Source organism: Rattus norvegicus, chromosome 3, assembly GCF_021556685.1.
Source record: "Rattus norvegicus strain SHRSP/BbbUtx chromosome 3, alternate assembly SHRSP_T2T, whole genome shotgun sequence".
Classification (NCBI taxonomy): domain Eukaryota; kingdom Metazoa; phylum Chordata; class Mammalia; order Rodentia; family Muridae; genus Rattus; species Rattus norvegicus.
The window spans coordinates 26,868,075-26,880,796 of record NC_141536.1 but is presented as its reverse complement, the minus strand read 5'-3'; the positions used below and the strand labels follow the sequence as shown (position 1 = coordinate 26,880,796).

The 12,722-nt window shown below is 38.0% G+C and overlaps 1 pseudogene; it reads right to left on the bottom strand.

Moving 5' to 3' along the window:
* Positions 1–1,158: 1,158 nt before the first annotated feature.
* Positions 1,159–5,228, bottom strand: LOC147995446 (high mobility group protein B1 pseudogene; annotated as a pseudogene).
* Positions 5,229–12,722: the final 7,494 nt, after the last annotated feature.

The following is a 12,722-nucleotide window of genomic DNA, read 5'->3' as shown; positions in this document are numbered from 1 at the left end:
AACAATGTTGTGCAAAGTTAATCAATCAATCAAGCATCAGATTTATCAGAATATTTCTAACTACAGAGATTTCTCATTGCTATTCTAGAGGTTCTGATATGGCTGCGATCTGACCTGAGAATTTGCATCCTTGATATGTTCTCGGGTACTCCTATTTTTGCTAATACAGGACTGTCCTTAGAAATCCTAGACCAAGGGAATCTCAAAGCAGCAAATAACATATTGTCTATTTGTTAATTTTTAGTCTCTCTTCATCTCCAAGATACTATTAGAGAAGATTTTATTGTTACATATTCCTACCTATTTGAAAAATTATAAATGTTTTTTGATAACAAATGAAGAAACAAAGAGGAAAATAGATGTATAAAAGATTTTTAGTACAAGGAAAATGGAGAGGTTTTTGAGAATTAATTATTAATGAGGTGCTAAGCATGTTTGTTGTTCTCTGTGATATTCTGGTCTTAAAAACTAACCACATTTTAATCTTTGTAGGTCACTAGATGCAATAACCAGAGGTCAAAGCAGGTGAAAATGGTCAGGTCAGAGTTGCATAGATATTGATTTTGGGGATTATCTGTGTCAGCAACTTCATAGAAAGAAGTTAACAAGGTAGAACAGGCCAACATGTGGCAACGAAACAAAACAAAAGCCATACTATTAAGATACTTTACCTGTTTGTATCAACTAACCACAAAATCTCAACAAGAAACATAGCTGTTCTTCTTGTTATTGGTGGTTTTGACATTGCTTCCACAATTCAGCTTCCTGCTACAGACATTTCTGTGTCTTATACTCTTCTCCATGAATATATTTTCTGAAAACTGGAGGACAAAAGCTTCCAGACAGTGCAAAGAAATACATGCCATGACGTAGGTGTAGGCATGCTACCTACTAGTGGTCCTTTTCATGAATTCCTTCACTGTCTTGAACATTTATAGGACAAAGGAGAAGACACTGTATAAAGGTTGAGTTCCTGGTTTTGGTTGAGTGATATTTTACTTCAAGTAAGAATAAAAAAAGCAAGCTAGCTGCCAAGGTTATTGATGAACCCAAAGTAAGTTCCCTCATATGTCATTCTGTATATTAAAGCATAGCTGGAGGTGGATTCAGCTTAAGAGTGCTATTTACCTGTTCTTGGTAGTTTTTGAAGGCTTTTTCCTACATGACGACTTTGTAAGCAGGTTCAGCGAGGGCAGAGATCAACTGCAGAAATGTAACATGGAAAATTGTTTCAGCAAGTGTTGGCAAGGCATGGGACATAAACAGAAAAAGAATGGTGTTCTCTAGAGAAGAAACAGGAAAAAAAAAGATCTGACCCAAAAAGATCAAAGGTAGTCCATGAATCATGGTCAATGTGCTTATGATGCAGTTATTTTGCAACCTCTCATGAATTTCATGTTTGAGTCAATAAACAGTGTATGACCAGGGCAGGACTAACGCTGGAAAGTTAGTCCTCTGTCGGGCGGTGGAAGTACGGAAGCATATACTTTCTCCACATCTTCAGCAATTTTCTTTTACTGTCAAACCACAAGAGAAAGAAACTAAATAGTATTCCTCTCTCATTTTTTGATTTCTTGTTTAATCACACACACACACACACACACACACACACACACACACACACACACACACACACACAGAGAGAGAGAGAGAGAGAGAGAGAGAGAGAGAATAATGTGACTTTCAGAACTCAGTGGAGAAGTTCCTTTGTACAGTAGACCGCATTTCATGAAGAAATTCACGATGGGTTAAAGTGTAGAGAACAAGTGTCTGAGGACTCCTCAACAGCAAATGAGACATCTGTATCCCACCCTGGCCCACACAAGGAACATCTTGGAAAAAAGACAAAGGTTGAGTCAAAGAACAAGGATGACCAGATGACAAAATGTCTTTTGGACATGTCAGGACCTCTGCAGTCATGAAATCACAGCAGCTATGAACACAAGCTCCAGGCCTACAACTTATCGACCCAGTGAATGTTAAAGCATGTAGCATGGAGAGACTCACAAACTCATAGGCATAGCTGAACTGACAGATGCTGGATTCTTTGGCGAAGGAGTCACCTTTTTTATGCATATGAACCTTGGCAGGTTGTCCAGTGGGCGGGAGACCCAGGATGTATCTGGGAAGAGCCAGTGGTATATGATGTTGACGTTTGGTCTGTGACTACATATTGTAATGTTAAATATTGGCCTCCAAGGTCTGGTTGCCCCCAAGGACAAGGAAATCCTCATGTACTCCAAGAGATACTATGTAACCTTACTCCTTAACTTAAAATTATTAGTTGAATAAAGATATCTACAACCTCTAGTTGGGTAGAAGAGAGGCAGGCAGGGTTTCAGTTCCCTTGCTTGGGGTTGGAGGTAAGACAAGGAGAGGAAAGAGAGAGAAGGTGAAGAGAGCAAAATATACCTTGGGATAAGGGATTGTGAAAACTGGCCATGAGGGCTGGCTAGTCAGAATAAGGGTAGCCTGGACAGAACATGGCAATTCATACCTCAAAGTTATTGGCAAGGAAGTACACATAGTAGTGTAGGTTAGATATCTGACCAGATCTAGTGTTTTAAAGAATTATTATAAATATAAAACTTTTGTGTCTTTTAGCTAGGAACTGAATGATCAAAGGCGGGGTTGAATTTGAGATTACGTATTTACTGCAACAGTATGAAATCTAATTAGGTATATAGATGTAGATAGATAGACAGATATAGACACAGATATGAAGATAGGGATGAGCAAGAGATACAAACTCAGTCTAGCAGCCATTGAAGGAAACACCAAAGACATAATATATTGACATCAAAGTAAAGCAAAGAGTTTAAGTTCAAGTTATTAGAAGACAGTTTCTTGGGTCCAGCCATCTCAGGAAAAGTTCTACCTTGCAGACAAACTGAATCACATTCCTAAGTCCTGCAACTTGGCTCCTATCCTGCTCCTTCAGACATTTCATGTTTGCATCTTAAGCAGTAAAGGATATAAAGAAGGAAGTTGCTGTCACCTTGTTACCTAAACTAAGGCACACAAGTCATAAATGTGTTGCCTGTCTTGACTTAATTGACTGTGGGCAGCTTGCCTACTCCTTTGATCCCTTATCATTCTAAATTCCAGGTAAGAGTCCAGGTGGAGACCTGGCTACAAAAGCTGACTCAAGGACCCTGAAACCAAGAGACCAGGATAAGGCACAGTCACCAATGTTAACTTCTTTGCTCACCCCCAGTGTCAAAACATGTTTGGTAAATGCAACAGCCCACCCTGCTCCTCCTTACTTTTTGTTCCCATCCTAAAAAAATGTGCAATCTTTCTTCCAAGACTTGATTCGTATCCTAATCAGGCTGCCTCTGTGCTTGCACAGAAAATAAAGCTTATATTATAAGCTTCTGTCTTGGGAGTGAGTTTTCTTGGCTTCCACCCTGAACCAAACAAAGTCTAAACAGCCACATGATCCACACAGTCTTAGTGTCTCCTTTATTTTTGAGGAATGGATGGTTGTTGCTGTACAGGAGACTAAGGGATGCAGACAACAGTAGGAAAATTGTAGAGATGAAGAAACAGTTCCTGCTGCCCTGACGGTTACTTGAATTAATTTGATCTGTGATTTAAATAAATGAGATTATGAGAAACAGCTAAATAACTTGTTTTATGACCTACCCTGTGAGACTGCTAGAATAAGCCATATTCCTTTGGGGTTAGTAAAATATTGTATACGACATACAGGACTTGTAGATTTCAAGCACTGGTAAAGAGCCACAGAACAAACTTATCTCGGAGCCATCATAGCAAACACAAAGAGCAAAACAAACTATACTCAAACGATCAATCATCATATGCATGAGAGCTCACCAACTGTCACACTTTGCATGTCAGCAGACTGAGTAAGAGAAATTTCAGAGGGGATTAATTTCTTGCTTAAACTGAAGAACTTTGGTGTTTAATGTCAGAAAATTCTCTTGCACACAACTTAATAATACATTTTCCATAATGCAGTATAGCCCTCAGTGCGACGGCCATTCTTGGTTGTTAACTTTGACTGCATTTGGAATAAACTAAAACACAAGCAACTGGGCACACCCAGGTGAGATTTTTCTTAACTAAACTATTTGAACTGGGAAGAACAACCTTTAATCTGAATCTTATTTTTTTAATTAAAAAAAACTGTATTTCCTTAAAAGCATTCAGAATGTCAACAAACCAGCTGCATTCTTTCTTTTTGCAATTACAGAGTGGTATTCAGTTAACAGCACAATTACCTTCATGGAAGCTGCATCAGAGACAACTGCAGATGAAAAAGAATTCCACAATAAAACCAAAAGAAGAAAAATAAACCATTGTCTCCATATACAACTAATTTGTGCTGTGTACCAATAAGAACCTGCTTTAATTTCCATGCCAATTTACATCTCCCAGACTGTACCAGGTAAGGTTATTGGCTATTGAAAATTCCACCAGGACAGGGCTATCTCAAGACATATCTGGTAGTGTGTGTTACAAAAAAAGACACTGTACAGTTTAAAAACCAATCTCACGCAGCCTTACACTTCAATTTTTTTCTTTATAAGGAGTGAGTTCTGTATGGGGTGGGGGCGGGGTTAAATGCCTTATAGACAAGAAAAAAAACTGCACTAGAACCAACTTATCATTATCATCCTCTTCATCTACGTCTTCCTCTTCTTCCTCTTCCTCGTCCTCTTCATCCTCCTCATCATCTTCCTCCTCCTCCTTTTTCTTGCTCTTCTCAGCCTTGACCACCCCCATTTTCACTGCATCAGGTTTTCCTTTAGCTCTGTAGGCAGCGATATCCTTCTCATACTTCTCCTTCAGCTTGGCGGCCTTCTTTTCATAGGGCTGCTTGTCACCCATGGCAGTGTTGTTCCACATCTCTCCTAGTTTCTTTGCAACATCACTAAAGGATAAGCCAGGATGTTCACCTTTGATTTTTGGGCGGTACTCAGCACAGAACAAGAAGGACAAAGGAGGCCTCTTGGGGGCATTGGGGTCCTTGAACTTTTTTTGGTCTCCCCTTTTTGGGGATGGATGTAGGTTTTCATTTCTTTTCCACAACGAGCCTTGTCAGCATTTGCCATGTCTTCAAATTTCTCCTTTTCTTTAGCAGACATGGTCCTTCACCTCTCTGAGCACTTCTTGGAGAACAATGCAAAGTTGACATTAGCATCCAGGTGCTTCTTGTGCTCCTCCCGGCAGGTTTGCACAAAGAATGCATATGAGGACATTTTGCCTCAGTTCCTTTGCCCATGTTTAGTTGATTTTCCTCTGCGAGGCACAGAGTTGCTCAGTGCTCCCTTGGCTCTCGCCTGCCTGGGCGCTGTCTCTATGGAGCTCAATGTACTGCCAATCTGAATCTGTTAAGGTAGGAAGATCCATTTCAAATCTCGGCCCCACATTTTGCTGGCAGCTTATGTAAGAGACACGGATGAAGAAAGCTTTTGCTCTTAGTCTGCTTCCTTTTCCTCTGGCTGGCAAGTTCCTTCACTCACTGGCATTGGAACCTACTTCTTCATAATTCTGGCATTGACTTAGGATTTAACTGCTATACACACACACACACACACACACACACACACACACACACATTCATTCTGTAACATACTCTGTGATGCATTTGAGTATTTTTCAACTTAGCTATTCCATATTATTTTTCATTTTAGAAAAATTCTAGATGGAATTCTGATAATGGAATGAATATATATATATATGTATATATATATATATATGGAAAAACTTGGATTTTATTCTCTCTTCAGTATAAAATGTTAGTGGAATGACCTACAACATTCTGGATTTAATGTCCTTTACCATTACCAAAAAGTTAGATTCAAGGACAAAGTAGATATCTTAGTCACGTTTCTATTTCTATGAAGAGACACCATGATCAAGGCAACTTATAGAAAAAAATTATTTGTGCCTCTTAGTTTCAGAAGGCTTGGGTTTGTACCCCTCGTGGAAGGGAGCATGGCAGCAGGAAGACAGGAATCGTGCTAAGGCAGTAGCTAAGGGCTTACATTTTGATCTACAAATGTGAGTGGGGGGAGGGGTAGGAATAACATGAGTTTTAATGAATTTTGCAACCTCCAACCCCAGTGACACGCCTGTCCCAAAAGGCAACAAGGCTGTACTTCTTTTTTTTTTTTTTTTTTTTTTGGTTCTTTTTTTTCGGAGCTGGGGACCGAACCCAGGGCCTTGCGCTTCCTAGGCAAGCGCTCTACCACTGAGCTAAATCCCCAGCCCCAAGGCTGTACTCCTTAACCCTTCCCAAATAGTTCCACCCTCTGGAGACAAATCTTCAAACATATGAGCCTATGGTAACTCTTCCCATGGGAAGGCACAATCCTCAGACTCTGCACTCAGCTCACAACCATCTCCCTCAGGTAGGGTGCTGGCATAAATGAGCAGCTAGACTGTAGGCTGAGATTTCTGTTTTGCTGATCTGTTGGTATTCTACAAGAAAACACGAAAGGAGGTTGTGTTTACATGACAAGAGAGGAAACCAATCTCCGTAGTGACATTCAATTCAGCATTTCCATCAAATAAAACATTTATGAATTTGGCATAAACTCCCGAAAAGCTAGAATTTTAATAGAAATACTGATGTAGTTTTAAATATAGCACCCTTGGGCCCTGCTTCTATTACAGAAAAACTCAATGTCCCTCCTCACAAGGCACTATTTCAAATATTGGTGATAAGATTCATTCAATATTTAGCACTTTGACAATTCTGAGCAAAAACATGTTTGTCATCGTGTACATTTGCCAAGTCCTGGATTGTTTTAATGGTAGAGTTACACTGAGTTTATGCTCGAGCACTTAAAATAACTACTTACACAATTCTCAGCTTTGAAATGTTGTACATATTTCACCCATGATGCCTGTACGTCATATACTGTGAGCCTTACTTAGTAAAAAGAGTACAGTCTGCACAAGAACCGTGATTGTGAGGAGTGAATTTGACATGACAGATCAATGATCAATTTTGGTCCCAGCATAGTGTTAACAATATGAGAGCATTGATGACAGATTGAATGATCAATGTAAAAGATCTGACACAAGTATGTGGTTGTTTTTAAACATACAAATGAAATTAACTGTGAAAGTACTGTTATGGTTTAAGAATAAAATATCCCCCCAGGCTAATGTACTTAATGATTGCTGTTCATTTCCTGCTACTAGATGATGAGGCAGGGGCTTTGAAAGGTAAGGACCAGCTAGAGGAGGTGGGTGATGGGGCCAGGACTTTGAAAATTATACTTGATTCATGGTCTCTTCTTTTTTCTGTTTCATGTTTACGATGGGGTCAGCAGTCTATTCTACATATTTTGTTTTAAATACATTTTTTATAGTTCATGAGATTATAATACTATTACAGTTTTTTCACCTTTTATCCCTCCAGATTCCTTGCTATATTTCAAATTCATAGCCATATATAATATATTATATAAATAATAAACATGTTATTTATATATACTTCATGTAAAATAATGTAGCAATAGTATATAATATCATATATATTATTAGTTATATATTTAAAATAATATTATTAATTTTTCTTGGAAATTAATTCAACTATAAACATTACTTAGTGTATCTCATCCTGTTGATCAAGGCTGATGTTTACCTTAGAACTTCAAGTACTCTTGTATGTCTGTGTCATTTTAACAATACCAAACGTCACTTGCCTTTGTTTATGTAATTGTCTTCCTAGTCAATTTAGTTTTTGAATACTTTCCTCAAAATACTTCACTCTACAATGAGATGGTTAGCTTAAAACTAAGGAAATTCAGTTGAAACCTAGGCCCATGGGGCCTCACAGAGAATGGGCCACCAACCAGGGAGCACACAGGGGCTAGACCTAGGCTTCCTATACATTTGTAGCAGTTGTGCAGCTTGGTCTTCATATAGAGTCAAGTGGAGTGGAGGTTGTCTGGGTCTCTGTTCCCTGCCATTGGATTCCTTTACTCCTAACTGGACTGCCTGGTTGGTCCCGAGTGAGAGAAAATGTACCTAGTCCTGCTGGGACAGGGTGGGTTGGTTCCCAAGGGAGGCTTCCCTTTGAAGGAAGGATCCCTCTGAGGAGAAGTGGAGGGACAATGCGGGAAGAGGTGATCAGGATGTAATGTGAATTAAAAAAATAAATTAGGGGTTGGGGATTTAGCTCAGTGGCAGAGCCCTTGCCTAGGAAGCGCAAGGCCCTGGGTTCGGTCCCCAGCTCCGAAAAAAAGAACCAAAAAAAAAAATAAAATAAATTAAAGGAAATTCAGTTAATGCTTAAAGTTGAACTGCTTTTCAACATTCCTACATCAGTTCATGCTCGTTGATAAACTCAACAAATTTCTTTATTGCAGTGGCTTCTCTTAGCTGAGACACTTTGTTTGCAAGTAAACAATTACTGCCTTGCTAAAAGTGCTCACTTTTGAGGCGAGCTTTTATAAACCTTAGCCTCCTTTGGGAAGCTGGATGTTGAGTGTACACTGAGAGCATAGTTAGTAAATTCAGGTTAGGCACATAACTGCTGTTGAGTAGAAACACCTGTCCACACAGATTGCTGGGAAGTCTGGTAGTTTTGAGTTAAGTGCTTACTTTTCAGGTGTTTTTCCACGATTGTTGAGAATGTATCTTTGAGTATTTTTTCTAACAACTTACTACTCGACTATCCCTCAAACTTCAACCCAAATAGGAATATCACTCGAGCACCACTCTTTATGAACAAAGATGAGAGGTGCTAATTAGCTATGAATGCTCTCAACTGAAATGTTGTGTCATCTAGAATAGAATCACATTTCTGTTTTTTAATCTCTGGTCATTTTTCTATAGTGTTTGGCTCCTCAATGTCTAATATAAGCTAAGTTTCCCGCACTTTCCTTCCTTCTTTCCTTCCTTCTTCCTCCCTTTCTTCCTTTCTTCATTTCGATTCTACTTATTTAAACCTATTTGCCAAAATTAGAAACAAACAGCAAATATATTCTGGATAAAGACTTGCTTTAATAATTTAATCAATGTCAGAGCTTAATGTTCAGTCATTTGAAAATTTTAACTTTAAAATCATCCTTACCTATTTAGTCTTTTTATATTACTTTAGTTGCTTCCAATATCATGCTTAGTTGAAAGTGAGTGTGATAAATCACAGAAACATTTTCTGAGACTTTCTAAACTTCAGGAGAAAAATTTACTGGAAACAGTATTTAACTTCTATGAACCAAGACTCTTCTGTATCTATTGCAAAATTGTATGGCCAGGACAATAAAATTAGTAGCTTCAAGTGATAGATTGCCCAGAAAAATGAATTTCCTAGTAAAGCTTATTAATCTAGAAAGCATTTGAGTTGATTCATTTTCCAGTAACGCCATGTAAAATTCTACCTTTACAAAGATTTATTACTTCTTTTTAATGGGAATTAAAAATTAAATTAAAATGTATTTAGGGAAGATATACTATCCCTAACTTGTGCTAGAAAAGATATGTAAATTAAGCTTGTTCACTGAAGGCACTGGAGTTTGTAGCAGTCCGTGTGGGCAGGATGTACACACACAGTTCTGCTGATGCTGAGCGGACGTTTCCTGTGATCCAGATGGAAACTCATAGTCAATATTACACGATGAGATTAAGGTTCTCAGACAGCATCGGCAAAAATGACCCATTGGGGACTGGTGAGATGGATTAGTGGTGAAGACACTTGTCCCAAGTCTGGTGAACTGAGATCACCAGAACTCATATAATAGAAGGAGATAATTGGCTGCCTAAAATTGTTCTTACATGCACGCACGCACGCATGCACACCTGCACGTACGCACATACGCACCACACCACAGACACACACACACACCACAGACACACACACCATACCTAGATACACAAACACATTAATTAACTAATGTAAAAGAATTAATTTTTCGAAACAGAGCAAGATTATCTGTTCAACCTTAACAATCCAGAAATTGTCTATTCATGAAAACATGAATTGTCTGGGATGTTTACCAAAATAATTCCTTGATACATATTTTGTTTCCCAATGTGACCATTAGTCTCTCAAATTTAGCATGGATAATCCAGAAAACTGCAAATAGTGGGTGACTATACATAAATAGATCCCTATTAAATTATTAAAACTGTCAACATTTTTACTCCCATTTAGTTGTGAACGTTTTGTACGTAACATTACATACTAAAGTCTTTAGAAGATGTCACTGTTGTTTGACTAGCATAAATGAGATGCAAAAATACATGCTAGAATATAAGTGATCTTATTAAATCATTTTCTTTAATTCACTGTCAGTTTCTGTCTTAGCTTTTATTTCCTTCAAACTACAAGTTATAATAAGCCTAAAATGTAAAGGCATTTAGCTACCCTATGAAGTAGATTCTGATGCAAGCCAGTGTCAGTTGCCTGTTATATTTAGTCTGCTTGGGATGAATACTTTTATCTTTTTGGCAAGTAGAATTATAAAGTTTTAAAATTGCTCCTGTCTTACATAAAGTATGAATAATAATACTTATAACCTGACAATTTCAGGGAGATAAATGTGGATATAAGCAACTCCAAGTTGCTTGTTGAAAAGAGAGCTTCACATATGTTCAATTTTGGTAAGACAGAAGGCTGAGTGTCAGGTCTAGCTCAGCAATACTAAACCACATACTTGTGACTCGAATTTTTATTTGTTAATATGAATTTTTATTTGTTTGTATATATGTTTTATTGGTTTATTTTGTATGTATTTATACACTTATTGGTCTATTTTGTATGTATGTGGGGGGGAAGCACATGCCATGACATATATGTGGAGACCAGGGTACAACTTGTGGGAGACAAATGGCTCCATTGATCATTTATGTTTTGGGAATAGAACTGAAGCCATCATGCTTGTCAACGTGTTATCTGCTCAGCCATCTTACCAGCCCCATGCTTATGATTTAAGTTTTGCCTAACTTTTATTCTCTTAAGACCTTCATATCATTTTACTAATATTTCTAATCACAAAATTCTTGTGAACTCTGAACTCACAATTATTTGGTAGACAAATGTATATTGCAATATTTTGGGGTAGTATATATAGGCAATAATAATACCAAAAATAGCTATGTTTTCCAAAGTGTTACCAGAAATTTTCTGATTTATTTACCCAAAAGTTTAATGTGGTGTTTGAAATATTACTACCTTTATATAATGCCTGATTTAGAAAAACAGTGATCTTTCCAGGGAAGAGGGATTCTGTTTTGATTCCATTATGGGTCTGCTTTCCTTCATGATAGGAAAATGGCTGCTAACAGATCACATGTCCTTCCTATAGGACAAAACTTCATATACTCTTGAAAAGCTCCAAATATTAGATTTTGAATGGATCATTCTGGATTATTTTTGTAACTATAGACCAATACCTGGACAATAGAATGGGTTAGACTAGGTCAGAGTTCTCTCAAGGTATCATGGGTATAATCAATATATTTGGAACATCACAGACTGAAATGAAAACCTGTTTTGAAGGTACAGTGTGTGTGTATATGTGTGTGTGTGTGTGTGTGTGTGTGTGTGTGTGTGTGTGTTGGCTGTCTCCCTGTATGTATCTTTGTATATGTGTTTCTGTGTCTGTGTGTCTGTATCTGTGTTAACAAGTATTTGTTTTTCTGGGAATCAAACTTGGGGCCTTGCACATGCCAGATAAGTACTATATCAGTGACCTATATCCCTGTTCTATAATCATATTCTATTTTTGGGGAATAAAAATATGTAAACCTACATACATCTTTAGATAGATACATCAGCTGACAAGTTACTGCCCATGAGGTCATTCTTTGGCTACATAGTGACTTCAAGAACAAGCTGAAAAGCAAAGCAAAACAAAAGCCCTGAAGTTAATGTCAACTGCAAACAAGTGCATGTCATTTTGTTAGTCACTATATGTATATATAATACAGTCAAGGCTTGGCCCTGATGGGTATCAAATAGCTCTTCCTTTTAAAAGTAAATTCAACCCATTGAGTTTGTTTAATAGTGTGTGTGTGTGTGTGTGTGTGTGTGTGTGTGTGTGTGTGTGTGTGTGTGTGTGTTTAGGGCTGATTACTTGGTATTGGATAAGAAATTAGAGGTGTGGAAGACTATGCAAGACTGAGTCTTCTTCTTTCTGTAGTCAGTTATTTTCTTTAGCTAGTGGAGGGGCACCTGAGATTTTGCCTACCCATGTTGGCATGTAGACTGGCATTGTCATTGTTCAGGTTTATTTTAGTCACCCATATTTTATGAGTCACATGTAGAAAACACAATCTCTAAAACTCCCAGAAGAAATTAGAGTCTGTGAAGGTTTGAATAAGAATATCCTCCCTGAACTCATGCATTTGAACACTTGGTTTCCAGCTGCAGGTGATGCTTGGAGAGGTCTATGAGGTGCGTCTTTCTTGGAGGACATGTATCACTAAAGGTGGTCTTTGAGAGCTTAATGATTCATGCCATTTCTGGGTTATTCTTTTCACTTCATGCTTGCAGTTAAAGATGTGAAACCTCAGTTTGTTGGTTCGTCATGCCATACTGGCAGGCACGACACACTTGCTGTCCTTGACATCAGGGCACCAGCCCTACAACTGTAAACCCAAATAAATTCTTTCTTTCCAACTTTGGTTTGATCACGGTGTCTTATCACAGCAACAGCAGAGTAACTAATACGGGAGTGATTTTTGCTGTTCTAGGATACCTGAGTTTTGTTTGAGGCATGCTTGTTATAGTT